The sequence below is a fragment of the Anomaloglossus baeobatrachus genome, chromosome 2 (genome assembly GCF_048569485.1).
Source record: "Anomaloglossus baeobatrachus isolate aAnoBae1 chromosome 2, aAnoBae1.hap1, whole genome shotgun sequence".
NCBI lineage: Eukaryota > Metazoa > Chordata > Amphibia > Anura > Aromobatidae > Anomaloglossus > Anomaloglossus baeobatrachus.
In genome coordinates, this window is record NC_134354.1 from 684,521,590 (window position 1) to 684,531,458 (window position 9,869).

The 9,869-nt window shown below is 47.6% G+C and overlaps 1 long non-coding RNA gene across 1 annotated transcript; it reads left to right on the top strand.

The window, feature by feature from the left end:
* The first annotated feature begins 1,209 nt into the window (after positions 1 to 1,209).
* Positions 1,210 to 1,878, top strand: LOC142290557 (uncharacterized). The gene is made up of 2 exons (XR_012750341.1): positions 1,210 to 1,547; positions 1,616 to 1,878. It is a non-coding gene; the product is annotated as an uncharacterized LOC142290557 (long non-coding RNA).
* The last annotated feature ends 7,991 nt before the right edge of the window (positions 1,879 to 9,869 follow it).

The window sequence follows — 9,869 nt, forward strand, 5'->3', positions numbered from 1 at the left end:
CGGCGTGGGGGGTATATTAATGAGAGTAGCAGTGTCGGGGTATATTAAGGAGAGGGGCAGTGTCGGGGTATATTAAGGAGAGGGGCAGTGTGGGAGTATATAAAGGAGAGTAGCACTGTGGGGGTATATTAAGGAGAGTGGCAGCGTGGGTGTTTTATTAAGGAGGTGCAGCGTGGAACCAAAAACTGCTGCCGTGAAGAGGTGCAACGTGCGATCCCAAAACTGCCGCCGCAAGGAGGTGCAGCATGTGATCCAAAAACTGCCGCCACGAGGAGTGCAGCGTGCCTTTTAGAGATCATTTCATCTTCAACTTGTTTAACTGTTCTCAATAATAATTTTAACCAGGGGTGTCCAAACTTTTACATGCCACTGTATATTCTTATACATAGGGTCAGTATTATAGTAGTTATATTCTTGTGCATAGGGGCAGTAATATAGTAGTTATATTCTTGTACACAGGGGGGCAGTAATATAGTTGTTATATTCTTGTACATAGGAGCAGTATTATAGCAGTTATATGCGTGTACTTAGGAGCAGTATTATATTAGTTATATTCTTGGGCATAGGGGCAGTATTATAGCAGTTATATTCTTGTACATAGGAGTAGTATTCTAGTAGTTATATTCTTGTACATAGGGGCAGTATTATAGTAGTTACATTCTTGTACATAGGGGCAGTATATTTGTATATGGGGAGCAGTATTATTTTAATTATTCTCTTGTGCACTTATGAAGTAAAACAGAAGAAGTATTTTGACTGTTCCTGTGACCCCAACCCCCCCCCCCCGGAACCTCGCTCGCTGAGTAAATAATGGAGCCTCGCTAAGTAAATAATGGAGCCTCACTAAGTAAATAATGGAGCCTCACTAAGTAAATAATGGAGCCTCACTAAGTAAATAATGGAGCCTCGCTGAGTAAATAATGGAACCTTACTAAGTAAATAATGGAGCCTCACTAAGTAAATAATGGAGCCTCGCTGAGTAAATAATGGAGCCTCGCTGAGGAAATAATGGATCCTCGCTAAGTAAATAATGGAGCCTCGCTAAGTAAATAATGGAGCCTCGCTGAGTAAATAATGGAGCCTCACTAAGTAAATAATGGAGTCTCGCTGAGTAAATAATGGAGCCTCCCTGAGGAAATAATGGAGCCTCACTAAGTAAATAATGGAGCCTCGCTAAGTAAAGGAGCCTCACTAAGTAAATAATGGAGCCTCGCTAAGTAAATACTGGAGCCTCGCTGAGTAAATAATGGAGCCTCCCTGAGTAAATATTGGATCCTCGCTAAGTAAATAATGGAGCCTCACTAAGTAAATAATGGAGCCTTGCTAAGTAAATAATGGAGCCTCGCTCGCTGACTAAATAAAGGGGCCTCACCCACTTGCTATGTCATCATATTATGAGGTCACAGTAGTCAGAGACTATAAAAAGCCATGCGGCTATCATTTATCCTCATACTCCTGGACCGGACCGCTGAATGAACGCAGTGGACATCAGCGGCGACGCAGAGCCAGGAGGACCCCCATAAAGCGCCACCCCCGCCGTAGGACAGGTAAATATCTATATACACACTTGCCTGTGGACAGAATGTGTAGTAATGATGGCTTCTTCTTGTCTCAGTTCACAGACGCAGAAGGCGCCATCACAGACGGTGAAGAGGTCTCCACACAGCGCCGCGTCTCAAGACTTCAGCAAACCCTGGGTGAATCCAAAAGACTTCAGAAGACTCCACCAAAACCGAAGTGAATCCAAAATATCGCTTGAAGGCTTTACAAAACCCGTGCTGAGTCCAAAATACTTACTGAAGGCTTCACCAAACCCAAAAGTCCAAAAGACGCTGGATGCCGCTGGAGATATCTGTTAATAAACCTAAGGAGCAAAAACTCTTCTGTTCTGGATGTTTTTTTTTTTAGTAAAACGCCTCAATCTTTTTGTGCTTTATTTAAGCTGGGGTCTTAAAGGGGGCCAGGGTTCTTCTTGTAGACATGTGGGATCTTAAAAGGGGGCCAGGGTTCTTCTTGTAGACATGTGGGATCTTAAAAGGGGGCCAGGGTTCTTCTTGCAGGCATGTGGGATCTTAAAGGGGGCCGGGGTTCTTCTTGCACTTATGTGGGATCTTAAAGGGGGGCCGGGGTTCTTCTTGCAGGCATGTGGGATTTTATAGGGGGGCTGAGGTTCTTCTTGCAGGCATGTGTTCCTTCATAGAGACCACACTGATCAGCTGCAGGACACCACACATAAGAGGATTTGGCCGGCATCAGGCTCCTATCGGTCCAGGGTCTAAAATCAGCTCATATCTGTAAATACAAAGTGGCAAATATGAAAACCCCATTGTTAAACTTTTCATTAAAAAAAAAATCTCCACAAAGTTGGATGGAAATATATGATTAGTGATGGGTGGGATTACAAACACCTGGAATCAGTGCATCCAACAGGGTCTGAGAAAAAACAAAAAACAAATAATTAAAGAAGTAAGAATTATAATAAATACATCACATAAAAAAATAAGTGAATCCAACCAGGTTTAAAAAAAAAAACAAAAAAAAGCAACCCAAGAAACAAAATACAATTAAAGAGAATAAACAGAAAATAAAACAAAAACCTCACATGCACAAATATCCTGGATCAGTGAATGCAACCCAGGTTTAAAGAAAAGAAAACAAACCTAAAAAAACAAAATACAAACAAAGGAAATAAACAGAAAATTAAATAATAAAATAAAAACCACCTCGGATCAGTGAATGCAACTGGGTTTAAAAAAAAAAAAGCAAACAAAAAAACACCACAATCGAAATAGAAACCTCACTCACATACACAAATATCCGGGGATGAGTGGATCCAACTGGGTTTAAAAAAAAATAAAAAAACAACAAAAAAAACCCCATAAAATTAAAAATAAAAAAACAAAGACCTCACATGCACAAATATCCAAGATCAGTGGATACAACCGGGTTTAAAGAAAAAAAAAAAAAACTTGTAAATAAAATACAATCACAGAAAATAAACAGAAAATTTAAAAAATAATAAAATCATCACATGCAAAAATACCTGGGATCAGTGAATGCAACTAAGTTTAAAAAAAACAAACATAAAACAAAAAAAAATGCAAATCAAAGAGAATAGAAAATTATAATAAAATAAATGAAAACTTCACATGCAAAAATACCCAGGATCAGTGAATCCAACCAGGTTTAAAAAAAAAAAAATCCCTCAAAAAACAAATAAAATGGAATAAAAATAAATAAACCGAAAATAAAAAAAATCTCACATCCATAAATATCCGGGAACAGTGAATCCAACCGGATTTAAAGAAAAAAAAACAAAACCAAAAGGATAATACAATCAAGGAAAATAAAATGAAAACCTCACGTTAGCCTTCCTTATTCAAAATCCCTTTAACCTATCACTCCATTTTGCAACGCCATGCCATACCCTGTGGACAGCGCTTGTGTGCTGCCCCCATGTCAGCAGCAGCCGGGCTGCTCGGATCCGGATCTGCAGTGTGGTTTGAGGGATTCTCTGGCCCCAGAGGTCGCGCGGACACTTCAAATAAAAGGGGACGTATATGTACGGTGATTGCTGTAATCATTTTGTGACGCCACCCACGGTGTGTGGGGAGATGTAGCACCACCGCTGCTGTCGGGGAGCACCCGGGGGCGATGGGATAGCAGCTGGATATTAACCCCTCTGTGGGTAAAGATGGATGCCCCGGAGCCCAGTGTCTCTGTGCTGAGGATGGTGGCTGCAGGGGCCGGCGCCCGGTCGGACCGGGAAATGTTAGTGTACTCACAGTCAAATGAATCACACAAGTCCAGCAGTAAACCAAGGTGTCGTTGGCCGGCCGCCGCGGCCGGGTGTATTCTGGTCCCTCACCCAGGGTGATGGTCTGTGTCACTTTCCTCTGCACTGTCTTTAGATCTCTTTGGACTTCCCGGCGTGGAACACGGGAGTCCGCTCCCAGAACTACGGGTGGGAGCCTTGCCCGCCGACGCTGACCCATGGGATCTAAAGGGGACCTGGCGGATGCCCTATCCCCCGCGGTGGGCTGCTGGTCTGCTTTTCTGGGACTTTTGGTGGGACAGGACCTATAATCCTGTCCTCAACTGGTTAATTAACAAAGCCGGTGGTTCCGGTCCTTGCTTCAGGGTCCAGGTACCCCCTCTGTGCACGGTTTCCGGGTTGGTTCTCCGGTGTCGGTACCAGCGGGATCCTACCCTGTTCCGGTCCACCTCGGATCTCCGGCAGCCATCTTCCCGTCTCATGACAGACACGGACCATCATCTGCCACCTAGCCAGCACTCCAGGGCTCCAACCCCGACGCCTTTCCTCTCTGGCTTCCACTTGAACCTCCACTTCACTTTCTCCTCTCCTCTCTCCTTGAACTCTCACTTTCAACTACTCCTTTTAACTCCTTCTTTGAACTACTTCTTTTCCCGCCCTGGATTCTCTAGACCCCTAGGTGGGCATTTTCCTTCCGCCTGGTCCCGCCCAGTGGTGTGCCTTTCCTAACCTGAGGGGGAGACTAGGCTTTGTTGGCTCGGTGTAACCCTGTGAGGGAAGGTGTTGTGCTGGGGCCTAATTTGTGTGTGACCACCAGGCGGCGCCAGGGCGTCACACTTGATTGGAGCCAATTTCATTCTACAACAAGACAATGACCCAAAGCACACCTCCAAATTATGCATGAACTATTTAGGGAAGAACAGGCAGCTGGTATTCTATCTGTAATGGAGTGGCCAGCCCAGTCACCGGATCTCAACCCTATTGAGCTGTTGTGGGAGCAGATTGACCATATGGTGCGCAAAAAGTGCCCATCAAGCCAATCCAACTTGTGGGAGGTGGGAAGCATGGGGTGAAATATCTCCAGATTACCTTATCAAATTAACAGCTAGAATGTCAAAGGTCTGCAAAGCTGTAATTGCTGCAAAGGGAGCATTCTGTGACAAAAGCAAAGTTTGAAGGAGAAAATTATTATTTCAAGTAAAAATCATTATTTCTAACCTTGTCAATGTCTGGACTATATTTTCTATTCATTATGCAACTCATTTGATAAATAAAAGTATGATTTTTTCATGGAAAAGACAAAATTGTCTGGGTGGCCCCAAACTTTTGAACTGTAGTGTATGTACCCATCCTGGTATATATGTCCTAATCCTGGGCATATTCTGATATTTATGCATTAGCCTGGGCCCGTCCTGGTATATACGTTCTCACTCTGGGCCCATTCTAGTATATATGTGTACCGCCCCTGAGTGCTCAGCCTGCTCGAATCCAGGGATGATCGTGGCTCGAGGGACCCGGACCTGGGGGCCTAGTGGACACTCCAGAATAAAAAGGGGAGTACCGCTGCTGCCATTGGGAGTACCCGGGGTTGATGGTGTTGGGGCAGCCGGGTGGTGATTCCCTCCGCAGGTAGGGAGGACTCGGGACTTGGGAGGATGATGCTGGGGAGCGCTGTGTGGGTCTCAGGACAAGCAGGAGGGTCGGGGCTGCAGGGTACTCACTCAGATCATCACAGTAGTAGCTAGCAGGCGAGAAGAATTTACAGGCACAGATGTTAAACCAAGTCTCTGGGTGGCGCTGCCTCCTGGGAGAACCTGTCCGGGTATGACTCTTCCTATGGCCCTGTTGGGTGATCCAAAGGCCCTCCTCCGTGCACAAATTGTTAATTGTTGACCCTTAGGCTTGAAACCATCCAGGTCCCGCTCCGCAGTTATGTGGGGCAATGCCCTTGGCTGCAGGCACGTGGGATTTTCTGGCCGTTATTTGGGAAGCCTATCCCCTTCGGTGTGCTGGCGCTGCCAATCTCTGGGCGCATGGAAGTAGAACATGAAGACTCTACTCGCTACAGGCTAATTGCCGGGTTGCATATAGCTTCACCCCAACCTAGGGTCCATGTATCCTGCCGTGCTCAGTCCTGGACCGGTTACTGGACCACCAATCCAGTCCACCGCGACCAGATCTCTGACTCCTGTGGTCCCGGACCACCTGTTGGTACCTAGCCGTCTTCTAGGGGCTACAACCCCTCCCTGAGAGCTCCAACTCCCTGTGACCTCTCCTCTTGAGAGTCACCACTTAACTCCCTGCTACTTCTTGAACTGTTTACTATATCCCTCCCACCATCCTGTCTAGCCCCTAGGTGGGCAGGCCCGTTCCTAACTGGTCCTACCTACTAGTGTGCTGGTGTGACACCCCTGGACTATCAGGTCGTCACAGGCTATTGCACAATCTGCCCTCCCGTGCAATATCCACCTCCTTCTTGGTTATGGGTCCCCAACTGTATGGTGTTGCCAACATCAACTAATCAAAATCCTAGGTACACTCTGCACCACACCCACCAGACACACCAGTGGACGGCCTGAGTGGAATAGGGTCGCCCACTAGGGGGATTGGTTAAGGGAGGTCAGGAGTGTCAGGAACAAGGAAGTTGTAGTTTGGAAGTGAAGGAGAGAGGAGGTCAGGAGCAGGGCTCTTAAGTAGATCTATGTGGCAGACGGTGGTCTGGGCCTAGAGGAACTGGACCCCCGGTCGCAGGGGATCGTGGCAAGGGGCACGGAACTGTCGAGGAGGACAGCCGGTGGCCTTGCACCATCACCGGGCTGGGACCAGGGCACGACAGGGTACATGGACCCTAGGTCAGGGAGCAGCTTCAGGCAACCTGACAATTGACCGAACGAGAACGGAGCCTTCAAGATCCGATCTCCACCCGCTCCAAAATTGGGGTACTAGCGCAATGAGGGGGATAGGACTTTCCACATAAGTGGTCCAGGAAATCCCAAGCGTGAACCCTGAGAGCAAGCTCCAACACTTAACCATAGTGGGGAGCGGGACCTGGCAAGTTCCATACTACCGGGACCAACAGAGAAGTAAACTTAGTGCCAGGAGGCAGATCTCGGATCACCAGGCAGCACCATCGGGGACAGGACCCGAACGAGCTCCCCTAAGCGGCAGCTGTATCCAGAACTTTGGTTTATCCAGTTGTTGGTGTCAGCTTTATGGACTGAGTGAGTACGCAAATGACCCCTTCGCACCCAACGGCACTCCACTTCACCGTCACCGAGTCCCGGGGTATCCCCCCTACCCGTGGAGGGTCACAACACCTGACTGCCCCATTCCATCACCCCGGGTACTCCCAACTGCAGCGGTGGTACTCCAAATTACCACATACCATGGGTGGTGTCACGAGCTTTAACACAATCCCCTGTAAATACCCCCTTCATTTGAGTGGTCGCACGACCCCCCGGGCCGGAGACCCCTTGAGCCACCGGGGATCCGGATCCGAGCAGCCTGGGTGCTGGCACTGGGGCGGCACACTGGCAGAGTGTGGTGTGAGGTGGCTTAGGATTTTGTGTGCTGGTGTTCAGTGCCCCGGGTCAAAGCTCCCAGAACCAAGGAGGGTGGGCCCTGCACCTAAGATAAAGGCCGTTCAGAATCCTGCAACACTCTGGTATAGCTAGGGGGCGTCAAATATGTACTCATCCTGGTATACATGTCCTCATGCTGGGCCCATCCTGGTATTTATGCTTTATCTTGGGCCTATCTTGGTATATATGTTCTTATCCTGGGCCCATCCTGATATAAATCATGCACATCCAGGTGTATAAAGACCCTTCTTTAGACCTATCTTGGTATATATGTCCTTATCCTGAGCCTTTTTCTGGTATATACAGTCCCCGTTCTGTCTCTAGCTCATAAAAAAAAAATAGCAAAAAAATCCCCATTCTACAAACCTCCCTCACCGCCTAGTATACTCTATTAAACAAGGAGGAAGGAAGAGAGAAGGCACTAAATTTATGCAAAAAATGTAGTATTTATTTAGACATCAAAGATATATATTCATAAATGGAAAACAGTCATAAAGCATTTATAAATTGCAAGACAAATGTAAAAAATGAGGTCACAGGAGGTGGATGGAAGATGGATGGGTTACTAAGGAACGCAATAATAAACCCACAAACACCTACCCTGTACCCTGCCAAATAAGTAAGGGACTAGTCGTGGATCAGAGAGGTGGAATTGTCAAGGGGGAGGGATGTAAAACCCCCCAAGATAAAAAAACCAAAATTATGGAGCAAAAAGCTGCAAAATAGTCGTAAATGACAGTAATAAATTGGCAAAACCACCACTGAACCAAGAAAGTGACCCTAGGGCTATAAAGGTGTAAAAATAGCCGTGGGTCAGTCATAGAGGTAAGGCTGCAATAAAAATTTTGATATCAAAACCAACCCACACGGATTGTATAAAAGCAATCTTCAAAAAGCGTGTGTAGTCATGGATCACAAGAGTAAGATTTATAATAATATATATAGTGACCAAACCACACACGCCCAAAAAGACGCAGTTAATACAATGAATATAGTCGTGGATCAAGAGGGTTGCAGTAAATGACCTAATTTAATTGAGCTATGCAGCCCACCAAGGAGTCTAAGGATAACTCTCCGGTAAGAATTAGTGTCTAGCAGAAAAAAGAGGTATGACAGTAAAGAGAAATACAAGAAAGTGAAGGGATAATGTGAGGAGCAGAGACACCAGTGCCGAACACAGCAGCAATAAGGAATGAACAGCCCAGATACATAAGCCTGTAATTACAGGGAATGCCAAAGGTAAAAAAGGGGGAAGAAATGGTATGCTGCTATGTTGGGCAGTGGTGCGACCGCAAGGACAGTTACAGAGTGAATGATGAAAAAAGAAGTGAACAACAATGAGGAAAAGGGAGGTGCAGAAGTGCACAGTTAATCCGGAGAGATTACCTAATGGCTGGCAGGACCGGGAGGTGGAGAGGAGACTTCTGTAGTAGTTCTGTAGTAGGTGTGCAGTGGTCAGCAGCTGACATCGGCATGTGTGCAATCTCACATGCAGGGCCGGACTGGCCATAGGGCAATTCTGGCAAATGCCAGAAGGGTCGGTGCCTGTAGTGAGCTGGTGCCTGTAGTGGCCGCTCAATCTTCAGTCACCACCGCTGTCCTCCGCAGTGTGCACTGTGCTGTGTCGATGTGGCGCCCTAGGACCTGGTCGCCACAACGGCATTGCCCTCCTGAGGGTTAATGCTGAGCCTGGAGGTAATGGGGAAATCTACTGGCCAGTAAGTTAACATCCACCGCAGTTTCTCCCTCAGGCCAGTAGGGGGAGCTCTGAACCTGAAGTTTCAGGGAGCTTCCTTAAGCCTGACCTGGGGGAGGAGTTAGTTAGTCTGTAGGGAGCAGCAGAAGTGAACAGACACAGAGTGAGCTGTCCTGTGAATCTGGGGCCTAGAGCTGGAGCAGTTTGGCCCAGAGAAGCAGGAGTAGCTGAGAGGCAGCAGAGAGACTCGGACATCGGAGTCTGTGGTTGCCAGGGTATAAAATCCGTCCCTGGTAGCCGAATCCGAAGGGCAGGGGAGCTGCAAGCCCCTGGCCCAGACACATCCAAGGTACAGCTGCAGCATCAGGGCCCGGTGTGGACCCCAGCGGAGAAGCACCAGGGAGTGGGCCTGCGCAGCCACCTACAGAGGGAAGGGACGTGCTATTGGTCCCAGCAGCGAAGAGGGCCATTGCTGGATTCAGAGAAGCAGGGTCCTATCATCACCAAGAAAGGTACAGGAGTAGGCCTCATACTCAGCTGGCCAGAAAGATCACCCCAAGTACTTCCAGGCCGACCGGATCCCCATCACCATCTGTAACGGTCTCCCAGGACTGGACTGTTCCCAGAGTAAAAGAGGAAAAGGTAAAGAGACTGTTGTTTGTGCCTGGTTCTTTCCTCGCCTGTCGGCCCTGCACCGTGTTAGTCACACAGCACCATAGACTTTCACAAGCACCAACTGTGCCCCGGGCATTGCTCCACCTGTGGGGAGCAGTACCATCATAGCTGCCATAATATCATCCCGGAGGCCTCACACAGC